Below are 21351 nucleotides of genomic sequence, written 5' to 3'. Positions count from 1 at the left end.
GAGAGAGAGAGATGCCTGCCTGCCTGCCTGCCTGCCTGTGGTATTGAGTTAAGCTGGCTCCCAAGACAAATCACTAAACCTCATAAAGTGCTGTGTCTCGCCTCTTCACTCCAATTTGATGCTGAGATGTTTGCAAATTGTGGTATGTTCCGTCGTCTGTGATGCTTTTGATGTATGAATATTGATGACTGGAAATTATTCAGTTAGAGTGTATATATTTGTGTGAACCTGCATTGGAGTGAGTTATACACTGCTTGGCCAAAAAGAAAGTCGCTAGCAAAAAAAAAAGGTCACCAACTCTAATATTTCATTGGACCGCCTTTAGCTTTCATCACAGCATGCATTTGCTTTGGCATTTTTTCAATAAGCTTCTGTATTGTCACAAGATATATTTCAATCCAGTGTTTGTTACCAAGATCTTGCAAGATCTTGATGATGGTAGAATCTGACCGTTGCGCTAAACCTTCTTCAGCACAACACAAATGGGGTTCAGGTCTGGACTCTGGTGGCCAATCCATGTGTGAAAATGATGTCTCATGCTCCCTGAACCACTCTTTCACTATTCGAGCCTGATGACTCCTGGCATTGTCATCTTGAAATATGCCCGTGATATTAGGGAACAAAAAATTGATTGATGGAATAACATGCTCGCTCATTCAGTATGTTCAGGTAGTCAGCTGACGTCATTCTTTGAGCACATACTGTTGCTGAACCTAGACCTGACTACCTGCAGCAACCCCAGATCATAGCCCTGCCCCCACAGGTAGACACTAGGCATGATGGGACCATCACTTCACCTTCCTCTCTTCTTACCCTGATGACCATCACTCTGGAACAGGGTAAATCTGGACTCATCAAACCACATGACCTTCTTTCATTGCTCCAGAGTCCAATATTTATGCTCTCTAGCAAATTCAAGCCTTTTTTGTGGTTTTCTTACGGCTACACAGCTGTTCGGTCCCCAATCTCTTCTTCGATTTGATTTTACCAAACATTTAAGTGATCACTGATCACAATCATTTAGGACTTTTTTCTGGTCACATTTCTTCCTGGAAGATGATGAGTCTCCACTCTCCTACCAGTTTTTAATAATGCATTGGACAGTTCTTAACCCAATTTTAGTAGTTTCTGCAATCTTCTTAGATGTTTTCTCTGCTTGATCCATGCCATTGATTTGGACAAAGGAGAGCAGAGCTAATGTTTCATAAATATGTAACAAAACCATAATCCTCCTCTATCATTACATCCTCCTCTCTAGTTAGAGAAGACAGATGTTTTAGCCCATAGGCCACCACTGAACTGAAGTCTGGTATTTGAAGAACAGGATTAGAGTTGTTGATTTTCATTGTTGATTTACTGTTTGTTTAATACTGTAAAGTGAACTGAAAAGACTTTAAACATGAAATCACATAATTGCAACGTATCTTGTACAATATGCTTTTTTATTCAGAAAATAATTTGAATTAATAGTTTGTATTTTCTGCATTTGACAGTGTAAATGTACATTTTCAAAACCTTAAAAACACTGTAATAATTTAAAAGCAAAAGAAATGGTCAATGTCCATAGTAACTTTCATAGAAGTAAACTGACATCAATTAAAATCCATCAACGCTTGTTCTGTTAAATGTATTTATTTTTTTGTAATGAAATGATTCTGTAATTAACATTGACCAAAAGCATTTGAAAAATTCCTTTAACATTTTTAGTAGGATTTTTCCTGATCTGTTACTCACCCAGTGCAAATCATATAAAACATATGCGATTTCTCCTTTTCTCATTTTACCCCCATGAACAGAATGAACCAGAGCAGCAGCCAGAGTGATTCTTCTAGTGAAACTAGATACAAATACTGATGTCTGAGGCCTGACATTTCAAATAGTTCTGCGTGGTCATGCATTTTGGTTGGCTGGTTTTCTAGCCTGTGGTTTGGCATGAGACTGACACCTCTAAAGGTGACCACTCCAAACATTTGATTTATCTCAACGCCATTTACAGCATGTAGAAACTGGCATCTGACAAGTGATTCATAGTGTTACTTTAATGTAGAATGATGATGACAAGACAATGTGAGAAAGTGAGGTAGTGAATTTATGACTAAGTAAACAACTTAATAAATTCCTAAGCACTTTGTAAGTTGCTCTGGATAAGAGTGTCTGCTAAATGCCATAAATGTAAATGTAAATGTAATTTGTTTTTTGGTAAGTTCTATCAATTACATTGCAGCATTATAGTAACTGAAACTGTGCATCATCCCGAACACGGTCATGAAACTTTACATCAGTTCCCCTTGACCTTTGCATTAAAATTGCAATTTACTGTTCTCTTATTTGTGTGCTGTTTTTTGACAATCTCTTATTAGTCTGGAGGCTGATGGGCACTAATAAGGTTTTGTATTACCAAAGTGTGACAGCTGAACCTCCATCCTAATGCGCACATTTGCAAAGGAAGTTCTGGACTCACTGCTCACTGTGCAGGCGTATGGTGTTAACAGATTGATTGCTGTGGAAAGCCAGAGTGTCACTTTAATACAGATATTCTGAGGTGTGCAGACTTCAACACATTGAGTGTTGTAGAGTCGTGGGGGGGGGGGATGACACAGGGCCTTTCCTGAGGACTTCATGTGCTCTTACGTTTGAGGTGAAGATCTGTTGAAGTGCAGTATCTGTATGCATTTACAAGAAGTATTTATTATTTGGTATGTAATGTTTTTTTTTACAGCACATTTAATTTCAACCACTAAGTGTACAAAGTGTCTGAGTAAGACTGCGAAAGAGAGGGAAAGAGAGATTCTCACTTACTAAATTGAAGATTTCATTCATAGCATATACAAATAAATATTTTGTAGAATAAATGTCTTCTTGAAGATTTTTAAGACATTATATACCAGTAGTACTACTGAACATTATAAAGTGAGTTATATATAATGACTTTAACTTTATCAGTACACTATGATTGTCACATGGACACAAAAGTATGTCCTATTACCATAATGAACTCGGCACTGAACTGTCTAAAATCTGTGTCTTTAATTATAATTTAAAGTATATGATTATATGATCCATATGTCTGTCTGCTTGCTGGGCTTCCCGTGTTCCCAGCTGCCATGGGCCTCCTTTGAGAGGCACAGTGGTTTACATTCCTCCTGGATTTACCGGGATATACAATCCCCACACTTGCTGTCCCTGATTAGTTATCACATCGTATTAATGCTGCAGAAGAAAGTTCTGTGGGGTATATTAACAGCCCTTAAAGTTTTTTTGGATGTAAGATCTGAAGACCAATGCTATTCTTACTTTTCAGTGAACTTTCAACACTAATCTTGTCTGTGTGGGGCACTCTTAGGCTTTTAGCTGTGGTTTCGTTACACAGTCTGCCTTTCTTGCAATGAAGGGATAATGTCTGTCTGCAAATCAAGTGTCAAAGTCAAATTTATTTATTTAGCGCTTTTTACAACACGTTGTCACAAAGCAGCTTTACAACTGCATGAGTCTAGATCAGGGGTGCCCATTACGTCGTTCGTGATGGAAGTGTGGGTAGATCGCATGACATTAAAAAGTAGTGGATGAATCACAGGCTATCGTCCATCTGCACTGATGGTTGTATTTTGATTGACATACATGGTAGCCAATCTGACGTCTAGGGTTTGACACACGCATCCCCTTAATAAACTCGCTAAGCAGGGTTTAGGAAAAAACCTTGAGGGGACCAAGCGCCCATTCAGTAGATGTCGTCCTACATCACAGCTTCTTTTAAAAATATTTAAAATGTTGCTTTATTTAAATATCATAGTTGTTCTGGTGTTTTTGGTGATAATGATGGTGCCTTGTAATACTCAAGGGATGCTTGAGAAGTTCATTAATTCCACATGTTGAATGTGTTAAGTTTGACTACAGTTATTGTCAAGTTTGGGTAGTAATGGAATATACATTACGTCAGGATACAAACAAGGTATTCGTTAGTTACAAGAAGAAAATGATTTCTGGTCGATTTAGAAATATGGTAATTACTAGCAGAATTACCTTATACCTTGACAAGGATAATTTACTCCTTATTTTCCTTTCTTCTTCTCTTTAATTGCTTCTAAAGGGTGAGACTCAAACTTATTAAATGTAAAAAATGCTTAATATGCCATAATGTACTGAAACAATGACACAGAACAGCAAATGTCTCATACTTACTGCTCATATTTACTTTCTATTGTATAAATTACTAACCTGTGATGCAAAAAGATTTGTAAGCTAGGTAGTCTAGACTCTCCAAAAGCATCAGCACTGACTTTAGCCTTTCAAGGTATAAAATATGTACCGTGTGTTGTAATTCGATTTTATTTCCCTGCATTTAATTGCTGGAAACAGAAGTGAATCTGTGGGAATTTACTGTTGCACTTGAAGGCTTTCTTTAATTTCACTGATGCTCATGATGCAATTTGAGTGATACAAGCTTTGTTTATTGTGAACATGCCATTTGTTTCATGTGAAGGCCAAGAGTGTATTTTTCAGTTTTTTCCAGAAAGAGACTTGGGTTCGCAATGAAGAACATTTTCACCTAAACATTCTATATCTGGGAGGAGAATACCAGTTTAGTGCAGAGTTAGGTATTCTGCACCAAAGGTCTTTCTCAACAATGCTCCTATAGAAGGGACATATTTTACACATCTGAATTGTTCTTGTCATGGTGGGCGGGTCCCAGTCTTTAGAGGAGATGTCCATGGCCACACCCAGACAGACACTCACACACAGCAGACCACTCCCTCGCTCACAGTGTCCTGCACACTGACACACACACCTGCTCCTAGCTCATCCAGTTTGTCAGTGTGCTAGCTTTTCCTTATTGTGTTCTGGTTTGGCATTATGATTATTAAAGATGTTCCATTGCCACCCTCGTGTGCTGCTGCTTCCACCTCACGACAGTTCATAGGTCTAAATAAAGAATAAATGTTTATGCAGATGAACCCCCCCCCCCCCCCCCCCCCCAAAAGCACATAATAATAATAATGATAATAATAATATTTATTATTTAAAAATCTCAGCCATTACAATAGGTTTCCCTATAGGTGTGAACCCTAATAATAATGTGTCTGCTATATAGAGCTTGCAATCACCCGTTACATATTATTTGACCTTGAATGTGATTGACCTTGTAATTCAGACATTCACATTCTTTCATTGATATAAGTGTTACTAGTCTTGACAGTAGTAGAACGAGGCCCAAGTATCCACTCTGAGAGTCTGCTCAAGACTGGCCAATAGTGACTGTTGGTGTTTTATATCCCTGGGTCCCATCAATGCTCTGTGAAGGTGTTCAGACTGGCAGTGCTCTGATCCTCCTGGCTGGAGGACCAAAGGCAGTGCTTGCACGCCTAAGTGTCAATCGCATGCCACATGTTTATCACTCTCCACCCTCTCTTTGAATGCTTTCACCTCTGTTTCCCCTCAGATGCACTTGCAGGGCTCAGGACTTCACCGCCAGCCATCCCATTGCTGATAGTCCACATCATAGCTTCCAAACAGTCAATCAAAATGTATTTATATATACCTTTTACAACAGTTATTGTCACAAAGCAGCTTTACAAGTGTCCGAGTCCAAGCCCCCAGTGAGCAAGCCAAGGGTGACAGTGGCAAGGAAAAACGCCCTGAGAGCATGAGGAAGAAACCTTGAGAGGAGCCAAGACTCAGGGGGGGAACCATCCTCCTCTGGCCGCCGCCAGTCACCATAACAATTAGAGAGATACATGAACAAAAAAAAGATGAGAATGAAATAATTCTCATCTTTGTGTGTATTTACAGTATATACATGAGTTCTCTATGTAATTTCTATTCAGTCCTAAAATTTCTTGATGGTTTGTAATAGTACTCCAGGGCCCCGGAGATACAGCCAGAGCAGGGGAGAATTTGGGGTGGTGAGAGGGGCCAGGGCAGTGGGTTGATCCTTCATTCTCCGCTGGTTAGACAGCAGTGTGTTGATCCTTCATTATAGCTGGTTAGGCAGGAGGTGGCTGGCTGAGGGTGGATCTTGGGAAAGGCTCATCTCTCCTCATCTCAGTATTACTCAGATAGGTGGAAAGCCATTTGGAAAGAGCAAAGAGGGAAAATTACCTCTGTATGAGATCATATGCGGGACAGAGGAAATTTAAACATTTCTGGAGTGTGGCAGCAATTCCAACATTAAATTATTACAGTCTAGCTAAAAGGGCAGAATCAAGGTAACACAGACTTGGAAGACATTGGCATCCATCCACTACACTGTTAACAAACTTGTGTGACCATGTGCAATGATGGGATGACTGCACCAGAACCCCAGTTTACCCTAAAACCCTTCGCCCATGAACCCCTGGGGTTATTTAAGGGGCACATTAATTACCAAACGCTAAAGTAATTAAGTAAGTTTTCAACCTAGACTTAAAGATTGAGACTGTGTCAGAGTTCGGGACACATTCTGGAAGGTTATTCCATAGTTGGGGGGCCTTATAAGAAAAGGCTCTTCCCCCTGCTGTTACCTTATTAATTGTTGGAACTAATAAGAGGCTAGCACCCTGTGATCTTAGTGGATGTCGGGGTTCATATCAGGACATAAGTTCCTGGAGGTAATCAGGAGCAAGCCCGTGCAGTGCTTTATAAGTCAGTAGAAGGATTTTAAAATCAATTCAGAATTTAACTGGGATGCAATGTAGATAGGACTGGCCTGATATGATCAAATGTTCTAGTTCTAGTTTCTAGTTCTAGTTGTCTAATCTGGAGCTGAAAAAGGGGTGTACCAATTTTTCTGCATCATGCTGTGATAATGCATTTCTTAGCTTGGCAATGTTGCGGAGATGTAGGAAAGTGTATTTATCAAATGGTCAAGTATGATACTGAGATTTTTGGCTACTGAGCCAAGTGTAATGCGATATTTAGCATTAGATCTGGTATTTTCTGTCTCCTTCTGTCTTCCAGAAGGAGACCCTCCATTTTGTCACCATTAAGTTGGAGGAAATTTAGCAACATCCAGCATTTAACATCTCTTAAGCAGGCCTAATTTCTTTCCTAACCTGAATTTGTCATCAGTTTTGGCTGATATGTAAAGTTGAGTGTCATCTGCATAGCAGTGAAAGTTGATACCATGTTTGTTTGTAACTATGCCCAAAGTATAACGTAAACTATGCCCCATGTATAACGTAAATAATAGCAGTTGGAGGGAATATTATTGAACTCTACAAACCGATAGCGATTAGTCCACGAAAGAGCTGTGCCTGAGATTCCAATCTAGCTTTCTAATTGTTCTAGCAAGATCCTGTGATCTATTGTGTCGAAAGTTGTTCAAAATGGGTCTTTTATTAGATAGTACAGTTGGATCAAGATTTTTTTTCTTGATCAGAGGTTTAATGACCGCTAATTTACAGGATTTGGGCATGTGGCCTATTGTAATGGATGAGTTAACAACCATTAGAAGAGATTCAGTCACAACTGGTAATACCTCTTTTAATAATTTTGAGGGAACCGAGTCTAATGTGCAACGGTGAAATTATTTTTGCCAATTCTGATTGTGGGAGTAGATGAAAAGCTTCAACTGTTTTTCCTAATGCAAAATTTTGTTCAATATCAACCAAACTAGATGACACACCAGTTGGATTATAAAAGGTATAACCTATAAAAGGTTATAAATCCTATAAAAGGTTTTATATTTTGTTTAATATTCTCTATTTTATTATCAAAGAAATCTATAAATACATTACTAGTGAGGTTTCCTGGAATCTGAGGTTTAGTGTCTGCTTGATTTTTTTGTAAGTTTAGAAATAGTACTAACAAGAAATCTAGGATTGATTTTATTATACTCAATCAATGAGGCTAAGTATGCTGAGTAAGTGCCCTTTTGTATTCAATAATGCTATCCTTCCAGGCACAGTGGAATACTTCAAATTTAGTAGATCGCCATTTCCGCTCTAATTTATGTGCTATTTGTTGTAAGTTTCAAGTTTGGTCAGTATACCACAGGTCAAACTTTTTAGAGCTAGCCTTTTTATATTTGAGTGAAGCTACTATATCTATGTAACGGGCTTGAGGGAGTCGAGGATACAAAGACGAGGTGTGTTCAAATAAAGGCTACCTTTATTAAGCTGGACGCAGGACACGCTCACAGCATGCTGGAACAGCAGTCAAACACAACTTGACAGGACACGCTCACACCGTGTTTCCCTAACAACAATAATCACGTTAAACACTCCACACAGATCACATTAAAGATGAGCACCAAACGATACAAACACACACGCTATATACACGTAGCCTAACAAGCACCGCGTGAAACACATTAGTCTAACGAGACAAGTGAACACACACAAACACACACAGCCCAAGGACGTACATATAAAGTCATGGACTACATTAACACACGCCCGAAGGGAGGGGTTCGGTGCTGTAGCGTGACAATCTAGAGCTGATCTGCAGGTGTTCTCTGAGCAGTCTGTTAGACTATCTAACTCCTCTGGATCTGATAGCGAATAGGCTAAAGTAATTAAAAAGCAGTGTTGTATAAAGTATTAGAGACACAATACTTGAGTAAAAGTACAAGTACTCTATCAAAAAATTGACTTGAGTAGAAGTGGAAGTGTCCTTTAAAAACTTTACTTAAGTAGAAGTACAGAAGTATTCAGCATTTTTTGTACTTAAGTATTGCAAGTAGTTTATTCTAAAATATATTACTCAAGTACTGAATGTAAAAAGTACAAGTAGCCTATTGTGTTTTGAATTAATTAAAGCAAGCCATCAATGTTTGATTGTCAATTGTTTTGATATATCACTTACAAATCAAATATGTCAAAGACCACAAATACAAGTGTTCTGTATGTACAAACAAGTAGCAACTTAAACTGGGCTTAACACTTCGTACACAAAAACCAGATAACCTATGTCCCGCTACATTGTAGATTTGACGCAGAAGTACAAGTTCGCCTTAATTTAGCTGAGAAAACGAGGTGTATTTTGGACGTAAAATCCGTCCGTCTGATTCAAAAAGTGAGCCTACTGCCCTGCGTTTACCCTCAATAAATGCCTTTACCCTATAAATACACTACACTATAATAATGGGCACATGATTAGTCAGCATGAAAAGAAGCACGGCTTACTGTTGCAAAAAACACAACTCAGCGTGACATCGCCTTTATGATTGCCAGCTAATGTTAAGTGAATACTGCAGCATGTCATGAACATAATTAGGTTAGTTAGCTAAGATATCTAACCTAACTAGCGCTTACTGACAGCTAAAGCTGGTGTGTCTTCTGTGCGTTATATTTATTATTTATGATGTTTATTGATGTGTTAAAGTTTGAAGGTGAATTTTTGAAGGCCAATATTTCACCCTCTTTAGGGAGGCAGAGATGGCACTTTATCCTATAGGAATTTTCTTTTACTCCAGCAAATTCAAACACTGTCTCTAGGTAGGGCCAGGGTGGTCTCCTTCCTCACCCTCACCGCCACAATCATTCAATGTTGAAGGTGTGGAAGGTGCCAATATATGTACATTAAAACGACCCTCCGCCTTATCAAAATGTATTTTAAAGTCTCCTACCATTATTATTTTGTCACTGCACTACCGCTAAACTTGCTGCAAAATCACTTAAATCGTTAAGAAAGTCAGAGTAGTGCCCTGGTGGTCTGTACACATTAGTCAGTGAGAAGGTGTTCTTATTTGTATACAGATTACTTATGTTTTTAGACAGCACCTCAAAGGAATTGGAAATAGTGTTTCTGATGAATTTCAGATTTCGATAGATTATACACATTCTTCCTCCTCTGCCTTACAATCTTGGTCTATGTATATAGCTATATCCCAGAGAGGTGGCTTTGTTTAGAGTTAAATATTCACCAGATCGAATCCAAGTGTCTGTGAGACATAGAACATAAATTTTCTGGTTTTTAATCTCGTTCACAATAGCCGTTTTAGAATTGAGTGATAGAATAAGTAATCCAATTTTTAATCGGTCATATTGCTACTAATAATCGGATGTGAGGTTTGAATATTAGTTAAAATGTTAGGACGGACTATTTTCTTATGTAATAAGAAATAAAGCTTAATAATAAAGCTTCTTTGAATCTTGAATCTATTTTCTTATGATTTAATTTAACCCGGGGCACAGACACAGTCTCAATTTTGTGGGAACTTGGTGACGCCTCTTGGCAGCTCACAGACAGTCAGTTTAGCCTGTTTGTATGCGGCCTGGTCACGACTCTGGATAGTCAGCCACACCTAATACTACTCTGCCGAATAACTAGCAGACTATGGGCTATACTGCAGGATAGCAAGGCGGGGCCATCCCGGGTGGGGTGGACACCATCCCTGCCTAAGAGACCAGGCTTGTCCTCAAACGCTTTATAATTATCAATTTAGCCCACTTGATTTTCGGAGCACCAGTTGGACATCCAGCGGTTTAACACCGTGACCCTGCTGTACTGCTCATCGCCGCGCCGTATTGGGATGGAGACAGAGCAAATTACCACATCAGACATCATCTGGGTCAGTTTAACCACCTCCTTAATATATACCTTAATATTAATAATAAGTTTATTTGATGTACCGTAAGAAAAGAAAGAAAAGCTTTGAAGAAGAGAGGCAGAAGAACAAACAGAGGGAGGTAGAGAGTTCCAGAGAGTGGGGACAGCAACACTGAAAGATCTGCCCCCCACAGTGGGAAGTCTGTATGTTGGGATGGTCAGTAGACCTGAGTTAGAGGGCCTGAGTTAGAGGACCTGAGCTGACGTGATGGGATGTGAGGGAGCAACAGGTTGGAGAGATAAACAGGTGAGAGGCCATGTAAGGCTTTAAAAGTCATGTATAACTATCTTCAAATATCTCCTATTGGCTAACAGTCTAAGGTTGCCACTAATGTCCGATGCTCTTGCTCCCGGTAAACAACTGACGGTAACCGCTGGAGCCCCTAAAGGATTAGCTACTTTCACATGCCAAATGATAGAATCACCTATGACCAGAGTCCGTGAGACAGGCTTCTCAGTGGGTGTTTCACTGAGCGGGGCAAACCTGTTGGACACATGAACTGGGGAGTGGTGCTCTGGTGGGCTAGCATTGGCATTAGCATTAGCTGCAACCCTCGCTCTCCGACTACGCCGCCGAGACGCCACCCATTCGCCCCGCTGTAAGGGCTCCAACACTGGAGTTGCGGAGGCACTAGATCTCTCTGGCACGTCCACAGCTGTTACTGACTCTTGCTTTCTATCCCTTAATAAAGAGTGGATGTGGCACTCTAAACTTTCCACTTTCGCCAGAGAGAAGTAACTTAGGCTACTGGCACCTCTCACAAATGCTATCACTACTACTGTCAGTGGCAAAAGGGTCTAAGCTAAACATGCCACACTCTGAACAGGCAAACAAACCAAGTTTTTGTTCTAGTAAAAATTTGAAAAAACACCGCAGCAGTGTCAGCAGGAAGCAGCATATGTCCTGCAAATCCTTGAAATGGCCAAAGTAATTCCACATGTAATGAGATGATTTGTTTGTTGGGGTTCCAGTGCTTTTCAGATTTCATCCATATACAGTCCATTTGCAATAATCAGAAGACCAAATGGAGCTTCTAAGCATACAACACTCTGCACCCTCACAGTAAATCAGCTTTGGAAGTTATACTTATGTCTCAAAAGATTATATGTGTATAATTGTGTGCACCTTACCATAATCGCAATAAGTATTTAAAAATTGTAATATGTTTTCTGGCCCTGTGATAAAGAGCATCTCCCTTGTTTATATTGTGTGTACTCTTCCAGAAAAGCTCTTAGGATTGTATCCTTGATCTCCTCCCCTTTTGGAAGAAGAGGACAGTGGTTTGCTGAGTGCTATCATTTACACTGACCCATGGCAGGAGCTCAGTTAAAGGGGTGAAAAAAACGGTTGCCACAGAAGTCTGCTTGATTTTCTGTTTGTTAACTGAGCTGGTTTGCTTGGGAATGCTGTGTTATTTTATTGCGTCTCTTTGTTATACGATATCCAGACCCATGAGCAGGGTTGCCAACTTTTCAAGATCACTTGGAGTGAGATTTGAACCAGGGGGGTGGGGGGGGGGGGGTGGTAGTGGCGACTGTAAATTGTTGGCGGGGGGGGGGGGGGGGGGGGGTTGCGAAGGTAAAATGGACACAAATTATGCATTATATCGCGATCGATCGCCAGTGGTTGGCGCCAGAGTGAACTAGTAACTCATTGAATCATAGATATGGATCAGAGGTAAATAAGCTAGATTTTTTTTTCAGCGTGGGAAATCGGATGTGTGGCGTGAGAGTTGGCAACCCTGCATGAGGGTTGAGCTTGTTAGCATTTAGGTGGAGTGCAGGTGGAAATAGAACTTGAGACGCTGTGCGCTGCAAGAAACAGGGCCTTGGATCTAGGGCTTTGCTCTCATCATAGTCAGTCACTCTCCTCAGCCCCTTTCTGATCCAGACCTTGGGATGTAGTAAAGGTTATTTGTGTCATTACCTAGTGTGGTAATTGTTTGCCACCTTTGCAGGCTGGTGGCTTTGTTCCTTAGACAGGGTATCTGCACACTTTTAAATCTCAAATTCAATGACTTTTAAGACCTTTTTAATACCTCTCACAAGAAAAAATAAATACTATTTATGGGGATGCAGGTGTGTTCCACATCGTTGACCGTTGACGGGGGGGGGGGGGGGGGGTGTTGGCGAATGAAAATTGTTGACGTTGTTGAGGCCGTATACTCCAGCGCTAGCACTAGGACCCTGGAGCGGTTATTTTCTGCATGGTCCTAGCGCTAGATTCGGCAAAGTTCACATCGCGTCAGAACAACTGAACAACACACACTTATAATAATTTACTGCCTCCCCTCATAAAATTCCAGACATTTTAAGACATTTTTAGGCCTTGAATATGGAAAACTAAATTTAAGACATTAAGACTTTTTAAGGACCCGTGGGGACCCTGTTAGAGCAAGTGATTGCCTTTTTTTGCTTCATAAACTGGGCTCAGGTCCCATATGGAACTCACTCACTGCATTTGGTTTTCCAATCAGTTTAATTAGCGAACATTCACTCGCAAACTATTTATGTGTTTTTCTCTGACCCCAAAGTTTTTTTCACCAGAAATACTAGGGCTGGACATATAATGGAAATATAACAGGGGAACAAATGTGTTGCAATTTTTTGTAAATAGTCTTTTACATGTAAACAGTCTACAAAATGGAAATTGTGGTCTGACGGGCAAGGAGTGCAAAAATAAAAAGGAAGTTATCATGCCAGTCTCAGGAAAAAGGGGGAAAAACGCCTGTTATTTTTCAGTAAAGGCCCAGGGAGATACTTGACTTTGGAAATCACATAATTCCAATTAATAAAACAAAGCTTATTAAATCTGAGTAACCCCCATAACAATAATGCTTTTGTTACGTCAGACTAGGCAGGCAGAATGCAAGTGCAGGAATTGATAGGTTTATTAAGACAACTAAATAAACAACCAAGCGAAAGACAGACACGGAATAAACATACAGGATACTGGAACAGTCTAACAAACAAAACACGGCTGCACATGCACTAAAAACGGAACAAACAAAGGAGGGAACAGCAGAACTAGACTGTAAGGTCGAGGGATTTCGGATGCGAAAGTTTTAACGTGAGGCGAACCCAAGTGCCAGTCAATGGAGAGAACGAAAACAAACTCGTTACATTACTGATTACTTGATTTGAAAACTAACTACATTAGACTACAAGTTACTTTAGTAGTTACATTCAGCAGCAAAATGCTTTTTGCCAATATTCACTTTATTTAGTGAATTTTTAACAACAATGTATGACTGCATTTGTAAACGTATTTGTAAATATAATACAAGCAAACTATTCTAACAGATAGCTATTTGTTGTGAAATGAAACAGTTGCAGTTCCAACAATTTTCAAACCTGGAATTGCAACATTACTATTCGTCAGGTACATGTTCCATCCCCTGTTTTTGAGGGTTATTTCTTTATATCGTTTATATCGTTCTCTATATCGTTACAGAGAACACTGCTGTAATGATTATATTGGGCAGGTGTGATGCAAATGCAATGTAGAGCATTTATTATGGAAAACACAACAAAACTGTTAAGCATAAACATACTATGGGAGAACAAACAATGGAAGGGAATGCCACTTAAAACATAACACAGATATTACTAAAGCATGGGAATCAAAAAACACTAACCTATTACGGAACAAAACAAACTTATAGAATGACTAGGGCAATTTCAATAACCACACAAAACCAGAGTACAAGTACAAACTAACATAACAGGTACGGAGACTACTAAATACATAGAACATGACATGTCGCGGGATAGATGAACGAGGCAAAAGACTATGTAGGGGCATTAAACATTACCAAGAACAGTACAGGGAAATACATCAGGAAAACGATACACAGTCAGATGCTACAAGAGGGAAAACAGAGGCATTAGAAACACTAACAATATTCAACATAAGGAACTTGCGACAAACGAGGGAAACAAAACTACACATAACAAGGCATAACAAGAACAGAATGTGCGCAACAAGGAGCGAAACGGAGAGCGAAGGTGAGACAGGGTGAGAGAAACAAAACTACTTACAAACAAGAGGAACCGACAGAAACACTCAAGGAGGCAGGTACAAGGCTAGGCAGATAACTGGGAAAACAGGGAAAACTTACAAACAAGGACTGACCACAAAAGGACAGGGCAGGGGAAACTAAATACACAAAAACGGAAGTGAAATGAGACACAGGTGGAAACATTGAGGACAGGGGCATGACAGACAGAGGGAACTATGGAAATGGGAAAACAAGGCGGGACAAGGGAGGAGGGCGGAGTTGGGCATGACGACTGCAAAGAATGACAAGTATAAACGCGTTCGCCGCTCTCACAGGTTCGTGCGCAGTGTACGGAGTAGAGCTCTATGGTCAGAAAGCAAAAATATATATTTTCACTAAGGAAAATAATTATAGTAACACACTTGGATAAGTAACTTTAAACTAGGGATGCAAATTATCGATTAATTCATTAATCGTTAGTTGACTGATCTTATCGATCGACTTTCGATTAATCGATAAGCGGCGTTTTTCACCTGAATTTCAGTGTTTCAATAGGGCTTTTAAAAATATCAGCTAAATATACTGCTCAAAAAAATTAAGGGAACACTAAAATAACACATCCTAGATCTCAATTAATAAAAATCTTTGAAATCAGTTGAAAATCTCTCATTTCTACCTGTTGTCTGTTCCATTTGCACAAGAGCAGTTGAAATTGATTCACAATCAGTGTTGCTTCCTATCTGAACACGAAGTGTGGATGACTTGGAGTTACATTGTGTTGTTTAAGTGTTCCCTTTATTTTTTTGAGCAGTGTAGTTAAAACACTTTGTTCAAAAAGTATATATTATATTATGATAATTATATTGTATTATATTATATATTGCTCAAGTAATTATGCATGAGGAAATTATGGTATAACAAAATACATTCTTTCATTTTAAAAAAGGAATAAATTAAGGACTGGCTCAGTTCAATTTGAAACATTAGACATTTAAAAAAATGTTAAAAAAAAAAAAGAAATTAAATAGAGAGCCAAACAGAATATTATTGAGCCCATGTTTGGACAATGTTTCTAGCTTTGTAGTGAACACATGCTGTAACGCGACCGGAGAGTGCCCAAGTTTCCACAACATCATTGAGCTTGTCAGTTAAACTGTCAGCGGTGTGTCTATCCGACATGTTCGTCGTAATCAGCACTGCAGATTTTAGCTGCCAGTTCTCGTCAGTGTAGTGGCACGTCACAGTAATGTAACTTTCTGTTGTTAGAGCCGTCCAACAATCTGTTGTAAGGGCTACAGTAGTAGCAGTAGATAGCTTTGTTTTTAGCTCACTCGTATTTTTTTGTAGCGAGCTTCGAAAACGCTCGCCTTCCCAGTGTAGCTGTGATTTTAGGTTGACCAGGTGCACTGGTGATATGCAGGACAGCTGCATGCATGGTGTTCAAATGATAATTGAGTGAGCTAGTGGAACTGTTGTACTTCAATACCGCATTACACACAGAACATTTGACTTCTTTGCCTAAATTAACAATGTTGAAATTGTAGCGACTACTACTCCTCGCAGCGAGTTCCCTAACAGACAGGCACTTGGCCCTTTAAGTGACACTGGGAGAGCGGCGCCTGCGCGCGTCAGGGGAGGGGAAGAGAACAGTGCTGTTGTTTGAGTTGCGTGGAAAATAAAGTTTCCCTCCTTGGGATTTTCTGGATTACGCAGTTTCTGCCTCGTTTCCCGAACACGCTTTAAAATGGTCCCACACCGCACGTCTTTTCGCCCGCTTCATTTTGTTTTCCACTCTGGTCTTTCGCGACACGTGTTCACCTCTCGTTCTTACGCTCTGTTCAAGTTAATACAGGAGCGCTCTCTAATGATTAATCGTGATTAATACATTTTGATCGAGTAACGTCTTAATCGACAATTAATCGAAAGTCGATTAATCATTTGCATCCCTACTTTAAACTGATTACTAGATTGAAAATAGTAACTCATTAGATTACTCGTTACTGAAAAAAGTGGTAAGATTAGAGTAACACATTACTGACATCACTGGACAAGAAAATACAGGTGACAGGGAAAACAAGAAGGCAAAGAACTTAAAATATAAAAATCACAACGAGGAACGCAACTCCCAACAATGACCAACACTGGAGACTAGACACCACAGGGATTAAATACACTGAAACGACAAGAACTCAAACAAGACACAGGTGGGAACAATAATCAAGGGGCAGAGTTACAAATGAAGGCGGGACAAAGTGGTAAGAAAAAACACTGACACATGAACCACAGATTGACAGCTAGTGGGGGGTGGTGGGGCTAGACGTGACAGCTTTCCACACAAGCATCACTTGTTGGGGAGTCCTGTGGGAAAGGAGCAGTCTGAATAACAGCATTCTGAACAACAGTGTGAGCTCACTTGAACTGCTTTTTTATTGAAGACTCCATTCTCAAATGCTGACCCAAGAATTATTTGTGGGGAAGAAAACAGCACAAAGGCACTGAGATGGGCAGTGTTTGGGACTCTGGTCCCTACACCATCCCTCCACCCACATAGCTCCAGTCTATTCATATAATCAAAAGCATGTTTACTTTTCCAACTGTTCCTTTATCGCTTCACCTTTCAGGGCTCCAGAGTGGGCTGGGAGGGGAGCGTGTCGGGAGGGACCTCAAGCCTGAGAAGAGCTTTTTCTTTCTTTTTTTCACTTTAAAGATGGTAACCACAGGACCAGGAATGCAAGCTCCAGGCTGCAGATGCAGTCGCTTGCTGATGCTGTTTATTTGGGATGGCCCCCTGGTGTGGAGGGGACGTGGACTGACTGTGATCGATGAGCATGGTGCTAGGCTGAGAGTGGGACAAGGCCTCTCTGACAGCCAGTATTGCAGGAACTCCTGAAGCCAAGTCCACCCCTCACTTAGTTAACACACAGGGTAGACCATTTGCCAGGCCAAACAGTGCTCTTTTGGCAATTTTGTGTCTGTTTGTATATACAGACACAAAATTGCCAAAAGAGCACTGTGTATATATATATACACACACACACATATACATACATATATATATATATATATATATATATATATATATATATATATATATATATATATATATATATATATATATATATATATATATATATATAAGCATTTAAACCACAATAATTTATTAGTGTGTCAATCCGTCTTGGGAATGACATATACAAGTTCTGCACAGTGGTCTTTTATTTTAGGACATTCTTCTTGCAGGATAGTGGTCAGGGGCCTCATGTACGAAGGGTGCGTACGTACAAAAACATTGCATATGCTATGTTTCACGCAAACGGTCAGATGTACTAAATGTGATTTGAACGTGAGAAAGTGCGTACACCCACGACACTTTCACTTCAGGCGTACGCATGTTTCTAATGTTTCTAACAATTTGCAGCCTCTATTCAACTTGGAACCCTTCGTTGTTGAATGTTCTCCAACGATCCTGGAAACATCTTCAAAATTTAGTCTTGGCAGCGACGACAGGGATGAAGTAAATACACGCTCCATGCTGAGGTGAACTGACAAGAACTATCTTCTGCGAGTACAGCAGCGTTTCTCAAAGTGTGGGGCCATCAAAAAATGGGTATTGCAGGTGGGGCAAATTAACCTTTTTAAGCCTGTTGTTTTAATGCCTGTTCGGTTTTTAAAATGTCTGCGGAACAGTGTGAACCAGGGCTACATTCGGCCCTTTAATGCATTTGTATCGCCCCCCCCCCCCCCCCCCGTCAACAAATCACATTCGGCACCCCCCCAACAAATTACATTCGCCACCCCTATTGAATTTAGTTCAATAAATTATAAAATTTAAAACTAGCATTTGTATTTGGGGCGTGGAATTTCCCCTTCTTTTGAGGTGGGGAATGATAGAAAAAGTTTGAGAACCACTGGAGTACAGGAACTTGTTTTATATGGCGGTGACATATTTCCGCTTTGTTGTGAAAAGGGCCTATTGCCAGTTCCTTTACAGGTGCTGACAACACTCGTCTTCCTGGTGACTGGCTCATTTCAAAGAGAACTGGCAGACCGGTCGGGGATATCCCAGTCATCTTTGAGCCAGGCCATGCCAGCTGTTTTGGATGGGTTCATCTGCATGTCAGCTAGTTATATAAAGTTCCCATATGAAGCGGTTGACCAGGCAAACATTAAAGTGCAATTTGCAGCAATAGCCGGTTTCCCTAATATAATCGGAGCGATCGACTGCACACACATTTCTATAAAGGCACCATCTGAGGAGGAATTTGCTTATGTGAATAGAAAGCACTTTAATTCCATAAACGTGCAAATAATATGTGATTGAAAGATGTGCCTTACTAATGTTAAAGTCAAAGTCAAATTTATTTATATAGCGCTTTTCACAACTCACGTTGTCACAAAGCAGCTTTACAATTGTATAGGTCCAGATCCCTAATGAGCAAACCAAAGGCGACAGTGGTGAGGAAAAAACTCCCTATAGGGTAGGGATTGGGAAGAAACCTTGGGAGGACCAAGACACAAAAGGGAACCCATTCTCCATTGGGCAGCCCAATAGCACAAGTCCGTGGTCGCAGGGTGGTTCCACAGTTCCACAGCAACAGTCAAGGCTCCTGTTCCCTGGCCAAGCAGCCACAGTCCCCTCGGTGTAGGCGGTGGGCCTCAGGCAGGAACCAGCACCAGCACGACTCCCCGTGGCAATGGCACATCCAACCCTGGCATCAGCACAGCCAGACCATGCCCCAGGTGCCTGTATCCAATCGTCTTGGGTAGAGGCATGCAAAAAGATAGACAATACAGACTGAGTGGACATCAATTTAACATCACCATTGATTTAAATGTACATAGCTCACGTGCCAGTGATGAACATGTGGCTCTGGCAGGCTAATCTATAGCAGCATAACTAAAGGGAGAGGTTCAAAGGTGACCACAGTCATGAGGGCTCACTGAGACATTGCTTTCCAGCCAAGTCATTGTCACAACTAGAGTGATGCCATGACACAGCTGGATGACAGCATCAACATCTCAGATTACCAGAAGTCTCAACGTCTGGGGGCCCCCGAGCCCCACAAAGGGGAATTTTAACTGAAGGCTTGAATAAATAGATCTTAAAATCTAGTTTTAAAGATTGGAAGTGTGTCAGAATCTTGGATTAGAGCTGGAAATGAACGATGAACGAGAGCCCTCAGTTCATGAACGAATCAGAGTGAACGAGAGCTTTCAGTTCATGAACGAATCAGAGTGAACGAGAGCTTTCAGTTCATGAACGAATCAGAGTGAACGAGAGCTTTCAGTTCATGAACGAATCAGAGAATGAACGAGAGCCCTCAGTACAGTGAACGAATCACTGAACGAATCACTGAGCATGCGCAGTTCCCTCGCAGTGAATGTGTCCGCCTCCAGATTCGTGGGTGATTCAGTGATTCACAGACCACACTGCAGTTCCCCTGCTGGCCTGCATGGTCACTGCTGAGCTCAATTACCAAACTGAAAAAGGAACGAATCAGCTGAGGAAGTGATTCGATTCAGTTCGTTCACTCAAATGTTTCGTTCATTTGAACGAATCGTTCGCGAATTACACAACACTACTATGGAGGACCAGGATGCTTCGATAGCGGCCTTGAACTCATCCAGAGTGTTGGGTCTTGCGTCTCTCAACTTTCTCCTCACAATATCCCACAGATTCTCTATGGCACATTTGTCAAAGTCAAGGCCCGCGGGCCAGATCCGGCCCGCGAATTGATTATCTATGGCCCCCTGGATGATATTTAATTACTATTAGAACCGGCCCGCAGGCCACAGCCGCCCGCTGGTGTTTTGCACACTCAAACACTACATTCCCCACAATGCAACGGTAGCCCACGAAGTCACTGCAGCGCGACGCGTCGCGAGAGTCTGCGCGGCGAAAATGACGTGAGGCCTCGCGCGCTGTCGATTCTCGAGGTTGTGCACCTCTCGAATTTTGTAACTTCTCGCGCGCCGCGCCTCAGCGCAATGAACAAAGTCATGTTTGCAGGGTTCATACACCTTTATAAGGTGGAATTAAAGCACTTGTACGTCATTTTAAAGGTCCATTTCAATATTTCCCAGCACGTTAAATTTAATTAAGTTAAATATTTATACATATACTCGAAATGGTTCGAAAAAATTAGCTTTTTATCACATTATTTAATGGTTGTTTTTTTTAAAAATGCCCAATCTTCACATCTTCACGTTCTCTCATGTTTCTTCCTGGAATTACAACGTAATACAAGAGAACTGTTCAGTCAGATAGTTGATATTTGTTGTGAAACGAAGTAGTTACAATTTCAAGCATTTTCAAGAACTGTACTTTAGCCTAAATTCCAGCACTTTTCAAACCTGCAACACAAAGCAACATTAAAATTCGGAGTCGCGCACTATAGTCACTAACGAAAGTATAAACCTAAATCAGCAGTCAGAGCAGACATCAACGTTCAGCTATCCCCCTCCTCAAAAATGACTAAACGTAAGGTGGACACTGAGAACAGGGGTTTCAAGCCAGGTGGGAGGCAGAGTACATGTTCACAGAGGTAAAAGGTAAACCAGTGTGTCTTCTGTGTGGAGAAAGTTTGGCTGTAATGGAAGAATATAATCTAAGAAGTCACTATCAAATGTCTCAGAAACACAGAGACAAAGACAAGAAGTTACTGACAGAGCCATAACAAAATATTGCTTTATTCATTTAATGTACAGGACATGTGATTTTTCTTTGAAGGAAGTTTGCTTTTATATGTTTGCCTGTTGAAAAATGTTTTCACTTGAAATTACTGACAGATCCATAAGAAAATATTGCTTTATTCATTTAAGC

General features: G+C 40.5%; 1 protein-coding gene across 5 annotated transcripts in view; it reads left to right on the top strand.

The window, feature by feature from the left end:
• epha3 (eph receptor A3) overlaps nucleotides 1-21351 on the top strand; it is a 164248-nt gene that overhangs the window by 19582 nt on the left and 123315 nt on the right. The gene's annotated exons all lie outside the window — the stretch shown is intronic.

The sequence above is a fragment of the Brachyhypopomus gauderio genome, unplaced genomic scaffold (genome assembly GCF_052324685.1).
Source record: "Brachyhypopomus gauderio isolate BG-103 unplaced genomic scaffold, BGAUD_0.2 sc40, whole genome shotgun sequence".
In the NCBI taxonomy this organism is placed as follows: Eukaryota; Metazoa; Chordata; class Actinopteri; order Gymnotiformes; family Hypopomidae; genus Brachyhypopomus; species Brachyhypopomus gauderio.
The sequence above is the reverse complement of the archived record's forward strand: the minus strand, read 5'-3'. Positions and strand labels throughout refer to the sequence as shown.